At 36.5% G+C, this 24,412-nt stretch overlaps 1 long non-coding RNA gene across 1 annotated transcript; it reads left to right on the top strand.

Annotated features, from left to right (window-relative positions):
* Positions 1-18,860: 18,860 nt before the first annotated feature.
* On the top strand, positions 18,861-20,804 carry LOC128777648 (uncharacterized). The gene is made up of 2 exons (XR_008422897.1): positions 18,861-18,897; positions 20,615-20,804. It is a non-coding gene; the product is annotated as an uncharacterized LOC128777648 (long non-coding RNA).
* Positions 20,805-24,412: the final 3,608 nt, after the last annotated feature.

The following is a 24,412-nucleotide window of genomic DNA, read 5'->3' as shown; positions in this document are numbered from 1 at the left end:
GGCCTCTTCCTATTTATATAATGGACTGTTCTTGTACAATGACTTCCTTTCATTCCTGATCATAGTTTCTTTAGAGTCTGAGTTAGATTCATAATAGCCCTGGCTTAACAGTTCAAGATTATAGATATTCTTCTTTTCACCCTCCCTCCTTTACATGTACAGATAAAATAGCATTATCAGTATGTTGGTGAAAATGTACTGGAAGCAAGAATGACATGGGGACAGGCCATTATTATTATTATTATTAATTTTTGTTGTGGTAAACTATTATTGCATATTTTGTTATATCATGTTTTAGGTCCCGCCACTGCTAGTTTAGAACTCTAGAATGAGCATAGACTTTGGGAATGAGTGTTAACTTTGCCACATGCCAGCTGTATGAGGTTGGGTGTGTCTCTTAACCCAATTGGTGTCACAATTTCTTTATTTATAAAAACACTGATTGATAATAAGCTTCCCTTCCCCCCACAGTTTGTTGTATTAAATTATTTACTGCATATATGATATAATGATTATAATGAAAGAGTTTAGGAGGAAGCTTGGCACATGGTAGGGTTCAACAGGTATTAATTTCATTTTCTTCTTAATCTCTATTCCTGCCTTTAATTTCAGGATTTATGACTACTGGTCCAGTATAGCCCACCCACCAGAAGGCCTTCTTGTCAATCTCTTATAGTCTTTTTTTATACTTGCAGGTGGAAGATATTACATGCACATTATATGCTCGAAAAGGAATAAGTGTGTGCATCTTGTCCCCAGTTAATTTCTCCTTCTGTTAAATTATGATGTTTGGGGTTAATTTAGTCATTGTGCTAAATCTACCATGGTGAAAAAATTCAGTGATAGATACAATAGGGAAAGCTCTGGAGGGAGGTTAGAAGATGGTTAGGCAGTTTTGTTTGTTTAAGGAAAATAAGCAAGAAAATTTTTCACAATGCCTTTTGGAGCAGTCTTGTTCTTCATAATTGCCTGAGATATTTCAAGGTGCTTTGCTATAAATCTGACGACTTAAAAACATTGTTTTACAGTCTGGCCCACTAAGAGTAATGACCTCTCCCGTTTCTTGTTTTTCTGGGTGATTAAGGGTTTCCTGACTGGCCCCCGGCCATCTGCCCTGACTTTTTTTTTTCTCCCAAGGATTTAGAACCATATTGTCAAAAATAATCTCTTACTCTGAGAGATTTTTCTAGCCCCAGAAGATAGAAAGTGTTTGCTGCATGTGCTCAGACCTTGCATGAAAAATCTTGCAAGTGATGCTTCTTATTGATGGTAGAAAGCAGGCCCATCATTTATGCTCCTTTAACTAAATTAGGTGTAAATTATTTCAAGGAGGCCAAAGTTCTTCTCTGAGCCCCTATGAGGATAATTTCACAAATACACAGCAGGTCCCTCCAACCACATATTTTGGGCAGAGAGAAGAAAATAAGAAGAAGCGAGCTATGGCCTGGGGCCAGTGCACACCTCTCCACAGGGGTTTCCAACATGTGGGTGATTTTTAACCAAGCTGATATAAATCAGACTGTGTGGAGCAATGACATTTGGATCACTGTGCTGGGAGACGCCTGGATAGTGTTACGCTTCCCTCATTAGGAGGGACTGGGGCTTAGCTGGGGAGTTGAACTTTCAGTTGTATCAAAATAACAGTGTGGGAGCAAAGTAAAGTTTGGAATAAGGAGGTGTAGCCATCATAACCCTACCTATACAAACAGGTTATGCGAAGTGTCCTGAACCCTTATCCTTCAAGGTCATTCATTTGCAAACTGAGCTCAAGAAGATTCAAGAAGAATTTGGTCCATGTGTGTTATGGTTTAAATCTTCTGGGCAAGACTTGAGCCTCATTCTTTCTCAGCTGAGATATTCTACCACAGTGGTCTACACTCCCAGGCCCTATTCAAACTAAGTTTATGGGGTGCCTGGGTGGCTCAGTCTGTTAAGCAACCAACTTCAGCTCAGGTCATGATCTCACAGTTTCTGAGTTCGAGCCTCATGTAGGGCTCTGTGCTGACAGCTCGGAGCCTGGAACCTGCTTGGGATTCTGTGTCTCCCGCTCTCTCTGCCCCTCCCCCACTCATGCTCTGTCTCTCTGGCTCTCAAAAATAAATAAACATTAAAAAAATAAATAAAACTAAGTTTGTAATGTGTGATAAAAGTGCTCATTAGTGTTCGGAAACATTTTTATTTAGATCACATTCTTTTTATTTATATCCATTAACTTTTTGTGAAAATTGGGTGTTGAAACCCAAAATTGGGCGTATAGGACAAAGATACAAACTTTCCCAGACCAAACAAAATTTTAAAGATAGCGAAGAATCATGAGGAGAAAAAAAAAATGGCAAATAAACCATAGTGACCAAGTAATTATAACATAAAATAATATGATAGAACTGGCACAAAACATTAGTTATTGTGAATTGTGACTGGCTCTAAATCATCTATGAAAAGAGAAGGATTTTCAAATTGGTTGATACAATACAACTCGATACATTTATAGGAGAAATGCCAAATATACAAGAGATTTAAAAAGGCTAGAAGTAAAAGTATAGGAGAAGATATAGCAGGTACATAAAGAGAACTTAAATCAGAAGGTTAGATCTTGATGTTAGATAAAGTAGAATTGATCAAAACTATATACTGTACACTCTTACCTTTTGGCCCAAAAATCCCACTTCTAGGAGGCACTGGGGCAGAAGGAGAGAGAAAATCTTAATCTTCTAGGAATTTACTCTGAAGATACACTTCCAACTATACACAACTATAGCATATAGTTATTCATTATAGCATTACTTGTAATTTCAAATTATTATATGCTTAAGTATAGGAGATTAATTAAAAAAAATGTGCAGATGCACAATGGAATACTACCCAGCTGTTAAAAAAAAAAAAAAAAAAAAAAAGAGGAGAAGCTCTATGAACTGATAGGAAGTGATTTCTAGGATGCATTATTACGTGAAAAAAGCAAAATATAAAAGAATCTGTATATTAAGTTACCTATTATATAAGAAATATGGGGAATAAGGAAACATATATGTATCTATTTACTTTTTCAAAAAGAAACATAAAAGGATAAATCAGGAAACTTTGAAAGTGGTTACCTGTAAGGAAGGAATGGGGTGAAAAGGATGTGGGAGGGAAGATAGGTCTCTGAGTAGACCTTTATGTACAGTGTTGGCATTTTGAAGCATATTAATATTTTACATATTTAAAAATAAAATTATATCAACAAGAATGGAGTAAAAAAAAAAACAAACCAAACTGATTGCAAACAGTATTTCAAGCACAGTTGACCCTTGAACAGCACGGGTTTGAACTGAACAGCTTCATTTATACATGAGGTTTTTTTTGGATAAATAGAGCACAGTATTACAAATGTGTTTTTCTATGATTCTCTTAATAACATTTTCTCTAGCTTTATTGTAAGATTACAATATATAACATATATAACACATGAAATATGTGTTAATAGACTATCAGTAGGGCTTCTGGTCAACAGTAAGCAGCTAGTAGTTAAGTTTTGGGTGACTAAAAAATAATATGCAGATTTTCAATTGAATGGGGGGTTCATACCCCTAACCCTTGTGTTGTTCAAGGGTCAACTGTAATTGTATTTCAAATAAATGACATAACTACATTGAAAGGATAAAAAGAACTAATCAAAATAATTTGAATACAGTAACTTGACTCTAAGATTAAACTTTTAGTTTTCTTTTTTCTAGTTGTATAAATGTAGGAATTCTAAAATTGTTGTTTATTATGGAAGCAGGAAAATAGGTAAGTGTGCTTATGGTGGGAGCCACGGTTTTCACTGTGGAGACACAAATATAGAACAGGGATGTCAAGGAAAACCCTTGTGAGGCTGGACTGTAATTGGTGGTATCAGAATGACCTCATATATTTGGAAAAAATATATAACTTTTCCAAAAATGTCAATGTCATGAATGACGACAAAAAGTAGAGCTACTTTTCCAGATTAAAAGAGTCTAAAGGAACATGACTTCTAAATGTAATACTTGATCCTAGACAGGATCATGGACTGGAGGGGGAAAAAATATTACAAAGTATGTTGGAATAATTGGCATATAGACTATAGATTAAGTCAAATTAGATAAAAGTATTTTATCAATGTTACACTTAACTGAATTTGATCATTGTACTATGGTTATATAAGCAAATATTCTTGTTCTTAGGACATACCTTCTCAGAGAATGATAAAACAAATTTCGTAAAACACTAAAAAATTGGTAAAGGATATATTTTCTAAATAGTTTTTTTTGTTGTTTTTGTCTGTTTGAGAGAGAGAGAGAGAGAGAGGGAGAGAGGGAACACGAGCAGGGGAGAGGGACTGAGGGAGAGAGAGAGAATCTTAAGCAGGCTCCACGCTCAGCATGGACCCCGACATGGGGCTTGTCATGACCCTGGGATCATGACCTGAGCCCAAATCAAGAGTCGGACGCTGAACCAACTGAGCCACTCATGCTCTGGTAAAGGATATATTCTTTAATTAACTTTAAACATTTTTGTAGGGTTGAAATTATTTCAAAACAATGAGCCAAAGAAAAAGTCATGTGTAACATTCTGAATTTATTCCTTGATTTCTTGTTTGCTAATAAAAATACAATGCATCTGTGTGTTACATGTCACTATGTTATTCTCCCATGTTTCTTAAACTTTATCCTCTCTATAATTTTGTGAATAGTTGAAAACTATTCATGTGTTCTTACTTTTTTGGTGCTTGTCATCTTTTGACTCTTATGGTTGCCTTTTTCAAATATTTATTGATTTAATTCTGTGTACACATAAAGCAAGTGTTTTTGAAGTAGTCTCTTAATTGGCTCCAAACGTGCTTTCATCACACATATATTTAAAGAGATAGTGTTAGTTCCTGTTGATAGAAAGTAAATCATATAGATTTAGTTTGAGACACTGATTTCAGCCATTTTAGTAAAATTTTGGGGCAAAGCTGATCTATGTATTATTTTAATAATTTCCACTTACCATCATTTGGTTTGCTTATTTCTCAAATGGCTTACTTATAGATAACCTATGTTTAAAACTTCTAATAGAGGGGCGCCTGAGTGGCTCAGTTAGTTAAGCATCCAACTTTGGCTCAGGTCATGATCTCACCATTTGTGAGTTTCAGCCCTGTGTCAGGCTCTGTGCTGGCAACTCAGAGCCTGGAGCCTGATTCGGATTCTGTGTCTCCCTCTCTCTCTGCTCCTACCTTCTTGTGCTCTCTCTGTCTCTCAAAAATAAACATTAAAAAAATTAAAACATCTTATAGAATGTTAATGGCCATTAAAAATATATATCAGAAGAAATCACAGACAAAATGTATTTTTGATAAATATGGTTAAAATGTGTTATATCAAAATTTGCCTAAAATAAAATTTATAGGCATTTACCAAAATATTGGGCTTAAGATCTTACATATATCATCCATTACAACATTAGACCTTTAGGGACTGACACTGTTGTCAAAGAATGTTGTGTAGAATGGATTGCACATGAAGTGTCAAAGGGTTGAGTAATGGAAGGACCTATTTTCAATTATGACTCTAGGAAGGTCATAATTTTATTTTACCTATCAAGAGGGGCTTAAAATTCTCCAACCAAAGTCTTACAACTTAAAAAAAGAAGAAAAGATCTCCAAGAAGTCATAAGGACCAGAGCTGTAGAGCGATGATCTCTCAGAGAGAATGCAATCTCAGAACAGGTAGTTGTTTGAGAGGCAAAGAAAAACCAGACTAGTTTAATAAGTCTGTTTGTGAACACTGCTAAGAGTTCAGAACTAAAAAGGAGAAGTATCAGAAAAGGCCAGACTGTGTTGGACAAGAGCACAAGGCCTACAAAAGATGATCTGGACCCGACAAGGTCTATCTCTAGACTCATGAGGAAAAGCTAAAGATAAATATCAGAATGTTGACTACTATATAGTTGGTTTAGACGGAAGTGCAAAATAGAAACATAACTCTTATAGAAGATGGGCTTAATCACGAATAAATCCTTAAGTCATTCTCATAAAGTTTCTACTTAAAAGACCATGTAAATATTATACACAGATATTTGGACTAGGTGAAGCATGCTTTATAGACAAAATTCTGGTGTCTAAATGACCCCTTTTCAGAATTCCATGTTCAAGTGGCTTCTTTCTTTTTAAAATTTTCTATATACTACATGTTGTTCTCTGAGTCTACTTAATTATTAGACTTCACTTTAAAATAAAAGTTCTTTTTTTGTATTGTCTTAAAATTATCTGTTGATGGTGGACTAGTGAATTCTTTTCGGTGTTAAATGCTTTATGAAAAAGGAATGAGCAAAACAATACAAATGATAATATTAAGGTTGAAAACTATGCTTGTGTGTATGTTGACAAAAAGCGTGACTGGTCTTTGTCATATAATTTAAAACAGAATAAAAGCATTCTAATAATTAGAATCTCTCACGTCACACAGGAATTTCTTTGCCTATTAACCTAGAAGATGCTCGTATTATATAAATAATCACACATGGAGCCTGTGGTTTCTTGGGTAAACTGTGCTTTGATTGTGTGGTGAGGTATATTCTATTTGTTTTTCCTTGAAAGTTATTGGATATCAAAAAATGCAATGGCAGAAAGTTTAGAGTATAAAAAGGAAAAATAATAATCTGAGCAGAACAGCAACAAATTCATTTTACTGTCTAAATTGCCCTCTACTTTCCTCAGCTTGTCTCCCCATATTTTAGTCCTAGTTTTCGTGACTTCCAAAATCTTCCTTTCCACCTCCTTTTCGTCGTTATCTAAGTCTTGTCAGAACACTTGAACTGGTGTTTGACAAAAGCAGGTTACCAGGAATGAGGATAAAAGGAAGCTAACAGTTACTGTGTGTAGGAAACTTTACATAGAGTATTTCATTTATTCCATACAGGAACTCTGAGGTTGGAATTATTATGTCTCTTTTATAGATGAAGAAACCAAGGATCATAAATGTTAAGTGAATTGTCTGAGGGTAACAGTGCTAAGGGAGGAAGCTTAGATTCCATCCAGAAATGATCTGAATACATTTCTCATCTGAATACATATGCTATTGTATACCAAAGCCTGCTACTTTTCCAGCACCTTCAGTTGAATCAATCTTAGAACATTTCCACTTCTGCTCCTTGACTTCACAATTTCCAAGAAGTCAATGTCTGAACTGGAAATCAGGGAACCAGAGCAGTCCACGTAGACTATGTGTGTGGTTGGACAGCTTTGAACACTATTTTGAAGGCAATATTAAATGTTGATTCCACAAAAAGGGCTATTTATTGAATCACTGCATGTAGTCGCACCTTGGATTTTCTTTGGTGGTCTTCCTTTTAAGTAATGACAAAGTAAAGCCTAGTTTGTTTTATGAGAACTGAGAAAGTCACAGCACAAGGTGGTCTTAAGTTTCAGAAAAGTTTAGTTTTTGTTAAAATAGATTTTTCCAATCCTTAAAGTCACACTTCTGTTCATAAACAAAAGTTTTAAGAGTCATATGTTTTCAATGGGCAGTGAACTCCTCAGTAAGCACTGCTGGTCATTTGCCTTTCAGTCATGGTCACTGAGAAGTCAGACCAGTGATGAAACTCACTGTGTTTGAAAATCAGTTGCTCTCTGCCAACTTTCTCTTAGATTTGACTTTTATGGATATAAGAAGTTACCAATAGCTGTATTAACAAGTTCCACAAACCTGCTGATTAATTTTTCACTTCAAACACATGAGAACTGACTTTCTACATTCCAATATGTATTTCCCTAGGCATAACTGGCTGAAAAGAATTAAACTCAACTAATATATATATTTTTTCTTTCTGGCTTGAAACATTCCCAAGGCTTTGTGAAATATGGGCTCAGGCTATGTTTAATGGTCTAATGGTTAATGGTTTTAAAATGCATTTAAATATATATTAAGTTGGAGAGCCTGATAATGATTATAGCATATACCTACTAAATTTGGTATATTTAGGTTTTATTTGAATAAATTTAAATAATTAGTAATTATTAACTTAAATGCCTTATAATATTTAGTCATGATCAATAGGCTACCTAGCTTTCCTTATTTACTCCGCATTAAATATTGTAATAAGAAAACAGTAAACAAAAATACTTCCTTTTCATAAAATAAAGATATTACAGATTTTAACTTGAATTGATGATTATTGCATTTAACTTTTCAAGTAAATTAATAATTATAAATAAAATGCACCTTTGGAAACAATGTTTTATTGTATTTCCTAGTAAGTTCACTTTTTTTAGTTTAATAAAATACATGTAGGTAATTACTTCTGACAAGAGTACTGTCAATAAAATTTCTCAGTTGAGGTAAGCATCTCTTGCTACCAGAACTCAATTAGGAGAGAAAAAACCCCACACAGATTAAATGTAACATATTATTAACTATATCAGGGATTGGTAAAGTCTGGGATTGGCTAGTAAGTAGTGGAGAGAACTCTAATGAATACATGAAAAGAAGATGTAAGTAGTCACTACTCCTAAGCGTGGGATAGACACTCAGTGAGGAGTCCCCATTCTCCTGAGACTGCAATCCAGGTCTTGGAGAGAACATAGACACTGGACGGTAAAAAAGTCACCATGATTGCTACACTGTGCAATGTGCTAGAAAACCGACCCTGTGGTGTGCTGAGGGAAGGCTGTTCACGGGGAGGTTTCTCATCAGAAATACTCTGAAGTACCACATGAGGGGTGTGCCCGGGAAAGCTATTGGCCGTTGGTAGCTGCTGGCCATTCCGCACTGTAGGAGCCTGGCGCTGGAGAAGAAGCCTGTGCGGTGGGAGCCTGCCTGGTGAGAAAGTGTAAACCCGGAAGCGGATTTTTTTCCTTCCGCTATGTCTTTCCAGTGTCCTCTACTGAGAGAGCTGCAGTGTCAGCTGGCAGGGAAAAAAAAATAGAGGTTTCAGATCCACTTTCACAGAGCAAGTGAAAAAAGTGAATTTGGAGTAGAGAAGTATTAATAACTGGCACAGTATTCAATTTTTAAAAATGATTACATTATATTTTAATATTGCCCATAGCCATATTGAATATTCTTTTTGACATGGACACAATAACATGTTACCATAGATCCATATACAGGAGAAGATTCTATTTTAAACAATTCTTAGAAATCAACATTCATGTAAGACAGTACTGGTTCAATAGTCAGTTAAACTGCCTTAGTTCCTGACTCTGTTCCTACCTACTGTGACTTTGGGTGCAGTTTTTCACATCTATGTACCCATTTCCTCATCTGTAAAATAGGATCAAAATGGGTTGTTGAGAGGGTTAAATGAAAATAAAGTATATATATATCACTTAGGTCTGTGGCTGGCACAAGATAAGTTCTCAAAAATAGCTACTATTTTTTTTTATTAACATTTTATATTTATCAAACTGGGAGTTTAAACTTTTTAAATGATTTTTCATCAACATAATTTATTTTCCAAGTATTTAGAAACTCATGAGGCTATGACCTGTTCTTTAGTTCATGTATACAATTCTGATTGACAGCCACTGTGGATATAAACGGGAGCAGATCATGGCTCCAAAATGAGAATTACATTTTTGAATGTCTTAATTTCAATGCTGATTAATCAGAATGCGGAATAAATATGCTATAAATAAATGCAACTTTTAGTTAAGGGTGATGTAGTCATATTGACACATGCTGTTAAAATACTTCCTAGGAGAGGTGGTTCAAGATGGCGGTGTAGGGAGATCTTCACCTCACCTCCTTCCACGGACCCAACAAATATACAGCTACATCTGGAACAAGTCCCTCTGAAAGGAACCTGAGAACTGGTTGAACACCTGATCAACGAAGGATCAAAGGACCACACTGAGACAGGTAGGTTGAGCAAAGACACACTCTTGCCCAAAATTTCACTTTCTGTGCAGTGACCCATAGTCAGGAGGGATCTCAAAAAACAAACAAAAAGCAAACAAAAACATAAGTGGACCTTCTACCTAAGGAGGTAGAGAATAGGAGGGATGAAATGGCAAAGAGCTTTATGGAAGGAAGGAGATGGCTTGTGAAATGATTGGTTATTAAGGAATGTTATGAATGACAGTTATCATTTTGCCCTTTGTAATTATTTTTGCATTTCTTGGAATATTTATTAATTATGACTAATAAATTTATGGGTTAGCAAAAAACCTCAGTATATTTTCAAAGATCCAAAACAGCTTGTTCTAATCCCTTATTATTGTAATTGTTGCCACTTTGAAACCAGTTCCCTGGTTTTCTGCACTTTTAACTAGCTTTTCATGACCTACATTGGAGTTCACAGAATCTTCATGATTCTCTTTCCATGCAAGTTTCTTAATGGGCGTGCCACTATCATCTGTGGCTGGAACTCCACCTCCAACCACATAGCTTTCTAAAAAATTCTCTTTTTAGATTTCACCTCACCCACTAATGGCTTAATGCTCATCAATCATTTAGCAATGTGGTAATAGAAAAATGTTTTCATTCTTCCAAACATTGGCATCAGTGCTTAGATTTTTTCCATAGTGTTTATGTCATCGTACCTTGGTTTGGAAGGCTAGGAGAGAGTCATATTAGGGGAAGGCAAAACCATATTAACTGACACTCTATCATAAGAATGGAAGAGCTTGTGCATATTTGGTGTATTGTTGGCAGAACCTTAAATTCACAGTTATGGGAAGCAATATATTTTTATACTTTTGGCTAAAACATTTATTAAAGCAGTCTCAAAAGAGATCTACCATGACCTACACTTTCATATATGTCTGCCAAAGAAATATGGCCTCTTGGTACCCTGCATTTTGTGGAATGGTAAATAAGCCTGGTTTAAATACCCTGTCAACTGCACGGCCCTAAAGTTGAGGTCAGTTTGGTTTGGGCCACCTGAAAACTTATGCTCTCTCTCCCCTAGGTATTCTCACTAAGGCAATTTCTTCAAACTAGTTTCATTTGGGGCTGAATGTTATTTTAACCTTCTTTATGTGTTTCTTTAGCTTGGGAGGATAACATATGTATGAGGTTATGGTCTAAAGATGCTGCCTTTCCAGTTTACTTCACATTATATAAAGTTATATGGTCCTTCAAATTAAAAAAAAATATTGCCGCATGATAAAAATTATTTCTGTACCTGAACTAGTAATATACCAACTATAGCTTTAGAGATAATGTTTCTATAGCCTCTTGACTTTTCCTAAATAAAATTGATGTTGAGTCCCACACAGTTGTGGGATATGTTCTTATAATCTAACATCTTTACAATATTTACTATTTTTTCACTCATAATTTTACACAAGCTAAAGCACCTATTGACATAATTTTACAAATTATTTGTTCTTTTTTCTAATAGAAAACATGGTAGAGTCATTCTCATCATAGAGGCATCAGCAAATTTGCTATTTATCCTAATAATTTATCTAAAACATATATTTCATGTGTAATCATTAACAGTATACTGCAGCAAAAAGGAACTAGTGAAGTGTGCATGTGTAGAAGAAAACGTGCTAGCACTATCCTGAACTCCTTCCTGTCTTACCGGGATATGTTTTCTCACATCCAATTGCTTCACTCAATATCATCCTTGGGCAATGACTTCCTTCCCATCACAACAAGAAAAGGTTGACTTTACTTGCAAGGGTATTTTTCCAAGAAATGAATTTCATGATTTCAGAAGTTTCCCCATGTACAGTCAAAATGAAAAAATAATTAAATGCATTGAAAAGTGGATGCTTGCTAGCAGGTTAGGCTACCTCTAGTGAACCAACCCCCATGGTATATTCAGTTGTAATTTGTGCCAAAACCAAAATCAAATTATGATATAGTTGTTGGAAAATTGTAAAAAACCAAAAAATATTAATTTCCCAAATATAAAAGACTAATATATAAGAAAATGTGAGACAGGATGTACTACTCTCCTCGCTCTGTCTAGGGCAAAGTATTCTGACATGTATTTACTACTCAACATTTCATACACTTAACCCTTGAGCATTGACTGTATGTCCAGAATTGTCATTGACCTTTTGGAGTTTGAAATAAAATAGAAAGTTTATTTTGTCCTTCAAAGTCTTTACTATAAAATATCTTCTGGGTGCACCTGGGTGGCTCAGTCAGTTAAGCGTCTGACTCTTAGTTTCAGCTCAGATCATGATCTCACAGTTCATGAATTCCAGCCCTGCATCTGGCTCTGTGCTGACAGCATGGAGCCTACTTGGGATTCTCTCTCTCCTCCTCTCTGTCTGCCCTTCCTGTGCTCAAGCTCTTTCTCTCTCTCTCAGAATAAATGAGTAAACATTAAAATAAAATATCTTCTAGGAGGTTCCACAAATGTTTTTATTTTTTTCCTAAATGTGTGTCTAAGAAAGTCCAAATAAAGCAACAATTTATTAAATATCCACCATGGAGAAAGCACTGCATATGCAATTTTATTGATAGAATTTTAGTTCTCTGTGCAGAAGATTGTCTTTGGCATCATTGTTTTCAACATCATCATCACCTCTGTGTTCATTATTTCTATGCTTCTTATGCACATGCCAGGCTCACAGTAAAACATCATATAGCATGACGTTGGTTTATAGTGTCAGTATAGTATCGCAGTTAAGACTATTGGCTTTACATATTGACTCCACAGCCAATAGCCTTAACTGTTCCATTATATGGTCTCTACTTATTATTCTGTGTTAAATACTCAATTCTCAAATTAAGCCATTACCAGAGTAAGTGTTCGCTACATACTCTAGATAAGTGTTTGAAACCGTTTTAGGCTTTTCAGAACTGAAACTAGGGGAAGCACACTGTAACTTTCATGTAACCAATGGGGGGGAGAGTGGGTATGATGTGACCATCCCCAAATACCCCAATTTCTGGGAAAATAAAAAGCCCTGAGAGCTTTCAGGGAAATTAGGAGTGTTTATGTGACAGCTTTTGAAGTTCCAAGACAAGGATTAGAAACCATTGGAATTAGAATTAGGGAACCTCACATTAGGGGCTGGAGGTAATTTGTCTAGGTACTTCTAGGCTTTACATTTCTGTCTGGAAGAGACACTGATGGGCAACACTCCCCAAGCCATTGGTGTTGCTAAGAATCATTTAAACAAAGTCAACAACAGTGGTCTTTATTATGAACTGAATATTGGTGTCTCCTCAAAATGCATATGTTGAAATTTAATCTCCAAGTGGTGGCATTTGGAGGTGGGGCCTTTGGGAGCTAATTAGGTCATGAGGGTGGATCCCATGAATGGGATCGGTGCCCTTAAAGAGCAAGCCAGAGGCGTAGCTTGCTTCCTGTCTGCTATGTTAGGCTATGAGGAGAGGTTGGCAGTTTGCAATCCAAAAGAGGACTCTCGCCAGAACCCCACTATGCTAGCACGCTGATCTTGGACTTGCAGCCTCCAGAACTATGAGAAATAAATTTCTCTTGTTTATAAAGAACCCACTCTATGGAATATCCGCTGCAGCAGCTCAACCTGACTACAACAGTCTCTAAATATAAATTTGTATATTCTTTGTGTGTTACAGAGAGCTAATGCAGGATTTGGAAATTTATTTATGTCAATACATTGTTTGTAGAGATTGTAAAGCTAAAATTGGCTGAGGTTCTTTTCTAGGGCTTTTAACTAAGTATAATTTTAGACAGAGTTAAAGTAGGGGGAGGAAAATATTATACTGCTGACAAAATTGTGTCAATAGCAAGTAATGATGTGATCTCAGGTAAGTTAATATCTTTTTATATCTCAGTTTACATATTAGTTTACATATTAAGTAGGGGCTCTTGGGTGGCTCAGTGGGTTAAGCAGGTAAGCATCTGACTCTTGATTTTGGCTCAGGTCATGATCTCATGGTTGGGAGACTGAGCCCACCCATGGGGCTCTTTCTGGGTGTGAAGCCTGCTTAAGATTCTCTCTCTCCCTCTGCCGCTCCCTCACCACACTCTCTCTCTCAAAAGAAATAAAAATGATAGTTAAATAACACAAAGTGTCAGGACTATTTTTCAGTTCAGGTTGTTCATTTAAACATTTATTCAATATTTGCTTATTAAACATTTGTTGAATTTCCTCCACGGGCCAAGCCCTGGGCCAGGTGGCAGAGGCACAAAGGTGAGTAAGTCATTTGTCCCTGTTTCTGAGAAATTCAGTCTAGTGGGAATAAAAACAGTTCTATAGATGAGAAATGTTTGAAGTTTTGTGGGTGAAAAAGAACAAAGAAATAAACTGCCAAAGAGAGTCAGGGAAATGTCCAGAGGAGAGGTGAGATCTTCTGTGAATCTTCAGGGGCAAGGAGAAGGAACAGAATCCCAGGTTAAAGGAACAGTGGACAAAGGTATGGGGAAAGTGGGTGTTTTTGAGGAACAATGAGAAACTTAGTATAATCTGGGGAAAGGGAAAGTAAGGAGAAGGATAGTATGGTGAGGGCAGAAAATGAAAGAAATACATGGTGAAAGATTTTGTCTGCCAAATGAGAAAGTCTGGACTTGATGCTGCAAATAATGGGAAACCAGTACAGGTATTTAAGCACTATGATGATTTTTCAAAAACGCCCTGCGTTTAAAATGTGTGGCACATAATCTCTTTTCTGTCCTTCCTTCCTTTTGTTTAAATGGCCTTCTACTGGAGTCCTCTGAGTATCACTGTTTTTATACTCTTCAGGGCCTCATTGACCCCTTCTTGACTCCAAATTACTTCCATTATAAACTGCCTTTAAGTCTGTGCCAATTGTGCCAGAGTGAAAAGATATGGTAAATGTAATCCCCAAAGAGAACTCAATCATGAAATGTAATGTATATCCCTGAATCATTTGGTTTGAGAGTCATGCATTTATATTAACTGTGTAATTGCCACACTTGGTCTTCAGTCACATCATCTGGCTCTACACAGCTGACGATGGCTAATATCACATGAAACACAGGAATACCTAGGAGGATAAAACCTGAAAATTAATAAATATGGACAGGGCCATATTTGGTCAAACTGAGTGTCTGTGGGCATAAGGAATTTTGAAAATTATTTGTAAAACTGACTTAAACATTTTTGGAATACCATGACATTTTTGGATAAAAGTTTCTAGGAAAGGCATCAAGTATCATTTTGCTGGGTGTCTAAGGCTTTGAAATAATCTTAACATTCTTGAATATTGTAAAATACTTGGATTAGTTGATATTGTGAAGTGTATCTCTCCTGAGACCTGAATATTGACTTGGTGTTCTCGTTTAAGATAAAATATCTCAGGCCTTTGTTCTTACTCCATTGTCCTTTTTATGAACTTGTTAAGAATATATAGGGGCGCCTGGGTGGCTCAGTCAGTTAAGCGTCCGACTTCAGCTCAGGTCATGATCTCAAGATCTGTGAGTTCGAGCCCCGCGTCGGGCTCTGGGCTGATGGCTCAGAGCCTGGAGCCTGCTTCCGATTCTGTGTCTCCCTCTCTCTCTGCCCCTCCCCCGTTCATGCTCTGTCTCTCTCTGTCTCAAAAATAAAATAAATGTTAAAAAAAATTTTTAAATAAAAAAAAAGAATATATATAATTATAACTCTTTGCTGTTGATATAAAAATATATAAATTAAAATGAAAGCATCTTTTTAAAATGAACTGATGGTTCATGGTGATGAATAAAATATCTACACAATTTGTTCAAAGTTGGGGCTCAAATAGGAAAAGAAGATAATTAGCACATATGAACATATAATACACACTATTGTATATATTTAATATAAAACACACATTAGACAATTTAGAATTCCACAAGCAATGAAACACTAATCCTTTGAGGTGTTAAAAGTTGTTTCATGGAAAAAGTCCATAATCAAGTAAGTCTGGCAATGCTGAATTATTATTTTCCTCCCCTTTTTTTAGAAAACTTCGACACTTATTAGCCCTTTAAAGTCTCCTAGATGTCCTGCCATAAAGAAACTCATTGTTTAACCTAATACTTCCAAAACTTACTTGTGTTTGGAAACTCTCCTCTCCTCAGAATGTTTATTAATATCTCATGGGACTCTAGTATTCTAAGGAACATTTTCTGGGAGAAGTAGACATAGAGTATAAGTAAATATAATATATTACATACACAGAGGTGGATACAATAAACATAACACATTGCCCCTGGTGAACTGGAGCAGGTTGTCTTGACATAAGCTGTATACTTTGAGGTTTTACAACTGAATGCAGTGCCTGGAACACAGTAGGTACTAAATACATATCTACTGAAGTGATCTGTTTTTATCCTGTAGTTCACTCTCCCCATCCCCATTCTCCCTCCAATGGCCAATTTTCTATAACACTCCCTGAAGCTATTTTTGCCTGTGGTCAGACAAGCTAAGTAAGTTACTAAGATCCCTTGTAATAAAAACCCTGTGCTCAGCATATTTTAACTTGAGTTACAACAAGGAGCTTCTTTTGGTGGTTGTAAAACACCCCTTAGTCCTGAAACCCTAGCATGTTGAAATAGATCATGTAGCCATTAACCATCAGAGGATTGTTTTCTCAATGTTACATTACCTCTGCCCACGTTGAAGAAGGCAATAGTTTTCAGGGCTCACTGATCTTCCTTGGCCTCAGGCTTTTTCAGCATTCTCTGCTCTGATGGCATTTCTTCACTTAGGGTTTGATCATTCCAGGTTTAGGGTTATGCTTCCCATCTTCATGGCAACCCAGGTGCTGAAGTCCAGTCTATATCTTGTGAAATTTAAAAGAGTCGAATGGCTTTTTCTATATTGATGTTATCTCCTAAGGTTTTTCTATGAACTCCTTCAGCAAACATTTTAGTGCCAACTGATTTTGAGGTGAAATATAGACTATTCAACATGTTCTCATGGTCTAATAACAAAGCATGCACATAACCAGCAATCACAGTTCCAGGTGATAATAAAAATGTTCAAAGCATGCATGGGAGGCAGTGTTCTCTCGGAGAAGAGTAATCTCCTCAGTATAGTCAAAATATCCTCAGATTCTTTGCATTTCTCCCTCCACCACATACCTGAAAAAAAATATCCATCCTTCTTTAGGCTCAGTTTGGAATTCTTTAAGACAACTCTTATCAGTTTCTCTTCTCTCTTTAAACCTCCCTCTTCTCCCACCTTTTAAATATGCACTCTTAGTTGATAATCTTACCTCACTTTTTTTTTTTTTAACAAATAGAAGACTTTAGAATAATTCCCTCATCTTCTCACCACCAAACTTACCAGCTACCTGCATCTGCACTCTGCCTTCCTCTTTCCTGCTGTGTTGGAAGAAGTGTCCCTTCTTTAATCAAAGGTCAGTGCCTTATGTAGAAATTTATGTACTTATGTACTTTTGCCTTATGTAGAACTTTATCTCTACTATTGTTTCTCTCTTCTACTTAGTTAATCACTCCATCTCTGCTGGGGCATTTCCACCAGCTTAAACATCTTGCAATATCTCCCATGTTGAAAAACCAAAAGATAGAGGAGAAAAAAAGGAAGCTTGTTTTTTAAGCACTCTCTCTACTAACCCATTTTTTATTTTGCCCCTTATCACATCCAAATTTATATAAACAATTGTCTACACACTCTGCCTGTACCTCCTCAACTCTTCTTCACTTTCCAATGTCCTCCAATCTGGTTCTGTTCCCATATCTTCCTTGATGCTGATCTTTATGTCATGGAAGCCAATAAACTCTTTTTCTGTCCTCATCTTACTAGACCTGTCAGCAACCTACAATATGACATCTAGGCCCTATCAGAGACCTCCTTGGCCTTGACTTCTGTATCTGTTCTCCTGATTATTTTTCTACCACACTGGCCATTCCTTCTTTCATTGTTCTTTGGTGCTCTCTCTAATGATTGTTATTTTTCAGGACTTGGCTCTCCCTTTTTGTTTGGCTGAACTTTCTCATTATGTGATCTCATCTATTCCCATGGTTTTATATTTCTCTGTTGTGTTGTGACTCCTTTGAGCTTCAGAATCATATCCAACTACCTACTTGAATATATTTCATCATTGTCTCAGTATGGGAAGTATCATGAAGTGGCCTCATTTGGCATTCTATTCCACTCACTACAGGTGTGGGAATCTCCCTTCAAGACCACCATCTCCCCCACTAACTATCTAGGGCTTTCTCAAGTACTGTGAGTCACTGTGATATTGAGAAATGATTTGTGTACTTGTCCATATGGGGTAAGTCAGAGAAGAGTCAAGCAAAATCTGAAGCACCAACAGGTGTCACTCCTGCTGAGCAGTGGCTGGGAGACGTGCCAGAAGCTATTGAAGAGATGCCTTTATTAGACATTGATGAAAAGAGCAGCTTGCATAACCTCTGGGCACAAGGGATGGACAGTGATTGCATAAAAAGTAGGCCAGGGCAGTCATCAGATGATGACTTCCACATGGTTCCTAGGTAGTTAACAATGCTCCTCACTGTGGCCCTTTGCTAAGCTAGTCCCCTTTCCTGTCCATGTGGCCCATTTATGTCTAGCCCTCTTGACCTGTACTACCAACCTCTCTACTCTCATCACTGCCATCTCTTTGTTCTTCTTCATCTCAGAGAATCTCTTTTTTTCTGAGTGCTGGGAAAGGGAAGAGGATTGCAGGGGTGGGCAAGGGCATGGTAGAGCAAAGGCCTGACCTGCTTAAGTAGATCTCTCCCAATCATTTTTATCCATGCTAGGAATCTTTTAATGTTTTAAAAGGATCCAAAGCCAAGAAGTCTCCCTCTTTTCTCTAGATTCTACAGTTCGATCCTTACTTTAATTCAATTGAGTACAGAATAGCATGGCTGTGTGAATAGAGCTTGGGAGAGGAGAAAAGTAAACATCCGGAAATATATCAAACTATTATCTCACCAAGATGTTTCTTTAGTCAGCTCAGGCTGCTATAACAAAATATCATGGAATAGGCAGTTTAAACAACAGAAATTTATTTTCTTACAGTTCTGGAAGCTGGAAAGCCAAAGATCAAAGTTCAGTTTCAGGTGAGAATTCTCTTCCTGGCTTGCTGTCTTCAGGAAGCCTTGCTGCTGAGAAGGAGGGAGGGAAGAGGGGAGAGAGAGAAGGGAGAGGGGAAGAGGGAGGAAGAAAGAGAATTTAAAAGGACACCAGTTTTATAGATCACCTCCACCTTTATGACATCCTTTAATTATCTTCTGAAAGTCCCTATCTCCAATATAGTCCTATTGGGAGTTAGGCCTTCACCATATGGATAGGGTGGGAGGACATAGTTCAGTCCATAGAAATGTCTAACAGGAATTTCAAATTTTAATGTCTTAAAACAGATCACCTGATTCTCTCCAATCCCCACACCCTCATCCATCAAAACTTCCTGTCACAGTCTTTTTTCTCAAATTGAGTAATCAGCACAATTATCTGACAACTTGCTTTAGCGTAAAACTTGGAGCCATTTATTCCTGAGTCTTCTCATTTTCTTACTCTGTACGTCAAACCCAAAAGCAAGACCCTTTGCCTTTATCTCCATAGAATTTCTTGAATTTGTTCACCTCTCCGTCTCAACAATTCATATACTAGCGAATGCCACCATCACCTTGACTGCCAACCTCCTTAAATGATGTCCCCACTTCTAATCTTTTCTACCTTATAATTCACTCCCTACAACTAGAGTGATTTTATCAAAGTATCAATCAAATTATTACACCCGCCTGAATGAAACTTTTCAGTGGGTCTCATTGCACTTCAAATACAGTCTAATTGCTTTACCTTAACCCACAAGACTCTCATAAAGTCTTTGGGTGTTAAGGGAAAGATATTTAGATGTTACAGAAATTCAGATGGAAGAAATTCTTAGATATGCTTTTGAGAAACAGCAATGTGGAAGCAGAGAGACAATAGAAAGGAGAAAGATTATACTGGTGACAGGAAGACATATATAGACTACGGATACAATTCACAAGGTAAGTTATAAAAGTCAAAACTAAGGTAGATGGTATTAGATGTGGGAATTTATTGAAGAGTATTGATGAGATGTAGAAAGAAAAAAAAAGCTATGCTGAACTGACATGAGAATGTAAAAGACAATAAGGGAGCAGGCTCCTCCCAGACTTCTGACTCTGGTGCCTAAGGGCATTGCAGGATCATTTGCTTAGGTAGAGATGGAGGAGGAGGAAATATTTGTAGAGGGGTTGACCTTTTGACCCATGCTAAATTTAAAAGTCTATGGAAAATCACAATGGGTCATGTTAATTGGGCTGCTGGATATAGATTTCTGGGACCTGAGGTATAAATATCTGGGAATCAGGCTTCAAAGAGGAAAGGATAGAATCCTTGACTGCATACTGTTTCAGTGTATAGAGGAGAAGAGGAGTCAATGGAAGAGATGGAGGAGAAGTAGATAGAAATGTGAGTGGAAAATCAGTCTTTCAAAAACCCAGGGAGTGAGTAGGAGATGATGACAAATGTTGCAAAAGAAATCAAATAGAAACTAAAAATTGCTCTTTGGATTTGCAGACAGAAACCATTAGTGGAATTTTGAGAGTAGTTGGGAAGAAAATACAGGGACAGAAGGTGGATTACAGTGTTTTGAGGATAGAATTAGGGTTAGTTTTATTCTCAAGGAGCTTGGTTGAAAAGGAAATGACAGAGCTAGAATGTAGTCTAGTGGGAGCCATACGGTCAAAGGAAGGTTTTGTTTCATGCATGCATTTTGTTTTTGTTTTTGTTTTTGTTTTTTGCAATTAGAAGAGAAGGAGCCATGAATTATGGAGACACCTGTCACCTAATGAATTGACTAACAAACAATAAAATAGGAGAAGACGTTAATAGATGGTAGGAAGAAGGAGGGGCCTTTGTTAAGTAAGGCAACACATCTCTTCAGACTTGTGCTGGTCACTCTACCAAAAAAAAGCATGGGATTGATGCATATATATTACTTTTTGTTGAACAGAGCTTTATATTTTCTATGGAGTTAAAAAGTGAATGATGTGTTTGTGTATGTTTTATCCCCCAAAATGCCTAAATTAATTTTGTTTTTGACTTTTGTATGGCTCATGACTAATTTCTTTCCTCATTGATGGGTGGTCCTGGAGAGATAAGATTTGACTGTACCCTGCAGTGGCATTATATTCTTCCTGACCTTCTTTCTATACAAACTGGAATCTTTATGACTCTTGTAAGTTAAACTATAAAAGTTTCAAAATCCACTGCCGCTTCTGTGCTGTCAACCACTCAAGTCCTAATCATTCCAGCTACAATGTGTTTTACTTTGTTTTACCTTTTAATGAGATCTTTGACATCAATTCCTTTCTCCACGGTTCAGTTTATTTTTATTTGACAACTTAGCTTGTTATAGGAGCAATTGAAAAACTCACCTAATTAAAATTCACACATCATAAAGTTTAATTCAGTGGTAAGGTTAATTTTCCTCTAAGCTATTGAATGTCAGTGATTACTTTTCCAGTGGAAGTGAAGACGAAATCAAAAAAGAACTTTTCATTTCTTTTATCATTAGCATAAACTATCCCCAACCAAAATACTAAAGAGAAAGTCCTAGGAAAAATCCTCAATATGGATCAAAACTGCACTACTGCAGATGGCAAAGATTCTGTTCTCAGTAAGTATGAGATGCTTTAAAAAGAAAGTGGTAAATGTAATCTTACAAGAAGTATGTGAATGGGGCCCAGTCGTCTTAGAAATAGTTCACTGCTTAGAGGTTGTACTAGTTGACATTAGTTCTCATTCACTAGTTCTGGTGGTCTAAAGCATTAAATGCACTTCTGCTTTGGGGAAAGGGAATGGGTTAGAGGACAGAATACTTAAGAATAGATACCTCAGAACTGTGAATCTTTGTCCTTTCTTCTTTGTGAGTGGCATCCAACCATGCTGGAGATATTTGGCCATGGAAACAGACTATGCATTTGTCCTAACTCCTTCTCAAAAAAGACTTGGATACATTACAGTGAGCATTATTTTTAAAAGATTGAGGTACAGAAATTTTTGCTGGGGATGGAATTAAGGTACCCACATTCCACTGTCCTGGGTAGGCATTAGCCCACTCCTACATTATGGGAAGCTGTGGGAATCTTCAGGTCTTTTCTCCTCTTTTCTTTATGCCTTAGTTGAAATTACACAGTGTCTAAGTTTATTTTGGCTTATTTGTATGTTTGCATAATTAAGTTTGTTCATCCGTAAAATGGCAATAATAATACCATATACTCCACAGGGAATTTTGAAGATAAAATGAGATTAAACCAGTTACAGCAATTAGAATTAGCCAGCACAGTTTAAACACTCAATAAGTATTGGCTGTTATTATTCATTATTCACTTATGCGATGCATATTTGTTAACAACAGGTCATGTTCAGGGTGCTATGTTGATGTAGCACTCATTTATTTATTCATTCAACTAATATTTACTGAGCACATGTGATAACTTGGGTACTTTACTAGATGTTGGGGACACAGCAATGATTAAAACAAGGTTCAGGACCCCATGTATTTTATAGTACAAGGGGAATGAGAGATGATAAACAAATATAGAATATAGAATATAATATCAAGAAGCGAGGCTCTGAAAGATAAATTATATATAATACAGTGGTAAACAAAATAGACAGACCTAACACTCACTATTAAACTTTGGACAAAATAAAGACAAATGTGGGAGTTTAAAATTAGGGGATGGAATAGTTAAAATTAGGGGATGGAGGTAATCAAGGTCCAAGAAGTAGCTATGGGTATGGTGATTGAAATGATGTTTGTGTGGCAGGGGAAGGTATGGGGGAGGGAGGGTTCACTGAGGCTACAAAGGCCAAGAATCTGAGAACTTTGGAGTTGAATGGCTCATCCATACATATACTGATTTGACACTGATCTATAACCTGGGAAATCTCTGGACCAGAACCTCCTTAAGTCAGAACATAGATGTTATTATAAAGTACGAATGAGATGTTGATCCAGATTAGGAATTCATTAAAGTGGAAAAATGTTTGGTTTATAATTAAGACTTTTCCATCCCAGAATTTTAAGAATTTTGTTGTTCATTATCCTTTGTTTTCAAGTAAAATGACATGGTTTTTTAATTATTTTATTATTATTATTTTTTTAATGTTTATTTTTGAGAGGGAGAGAGAACAAGCAGGGGAGAGGCAGAGAGAGAGGGAGACACAGAACCCAAAGCAGGCACCAGGCTCTGAGCTGTCAGCACAGAGCCCGATGTGGGGATTGACCCCACGAACTGTGAGATTATGACCCTAGTCGAAGGCGGCTGCTTAACCAACTGAGCCACCTACGTACCCCTAAAATGACATGGTTTTTAATAGGCATCTTGAAGACTTGATTGCATAAAAAAACCATAAGAACTCCATATATTTGGGAGATTGATAAATTTATTTCCCTCAGAAAAATACCTTTGGTTCAAGTTTATATGATAATGAACCCCAGTTCAGCATCAACCCCCCAGAGCATTCCTGAATAGACAAGTTGTCAGAAGGGAATATATGAGAAATTTTAGACCATCTATACTGGCTTGCCATGGTGTCCTCACTTTAGACTCAGAGACATGAAGGGTCTTTTCCTTGAGTGCCATACTCTGGTGTGTTCTGCTTATCCCCAATGAACAAGGATAAATTAAAGAACAAATGAAGCCCTTTCTCCGTTTTTAGTGGTGTGGCTGTGGCCTTCCTTGTATGGCACCAAGCCTCCAGCTCCCGATTTGTAGCATCTCGGAATGGCTGTATCAGAAAGCTAAACTTTGGCTTTTAACAAGGAAATTAAAAGACTTGCTTTCACAGTTCACAGCTATTTACCTCTGTCTAATGTTATAAGTAAAAGAAGAAATGACCTATGATAGTGCTTGATTCATGGAAAGGAGGAATCTAATAAAAAGAAAAAAATAGTGTGAAACCATAAATTAAAAAAACCCCTCACATATGTCATGAAAGCTGTTCTTTTTAATACTTTAGAGAGGTTAATAATTTACTTTAGTGTGTCTTATTCCATCGAACATTTTGAATAGCTATATGGTGCCAGTTATATCACAATGGCATTTTGAGACTAATAATTCAATGTTTTTTTAAGTAATTTAATGTTTAAATGTAGACATGATGAACTCTTTAGAAGACAGAATTTGATTCAATTTTTCAAACTAGAAACGTAGCAACTAAAAAGTTATTATAGGATCTTCACGCAGGGTAAGTTGTATTGCATTGCCTGGAGAAGCACACACTGTATGCCTTGCACACTGACATTGCTGAATGCCTGCTGGATGAAAAAACTTGGTGAAATAAACCATGGAACTGCCACTTTCCAAAACTACAGTAATTCATCAAATTAAAAACTGAGCTGCGAACATGAAGATCAAATCAATATATAAATCTCTATAAAATTATACCTTTTCCTTAAAAATGGAAGTACCTACAGATATGGCTGGGCTTACCATTTTACCTATATTTATATTATACTTATAAATATATTTACTTATATTCCAATATCAGCACAAATTAATAATCAGAGGTCTTCTATGTGAATGTTGGGCCATA

Source organism: Panthera pardus, unplaced genomic scaffold (genome assembly GCF_024362965.1).
Source record: "Panthera pardus isolate Hobbes unplaced genomic scaffold, ASM2436296v1 HiC_scaffold_17, whole genome shotgun sequence".
NCBI classification, from domain to species: Eukaryota; Metazoa; Chordata; class Mammalia; order Carnivora; family Felidae; genus Panthera; species Panthera pardus.
The sequence above is the reverse complement of the archived record's forward strand: the minus strand, read 5'-3'. Positions and strand labels throughout refer to the sequence as shown.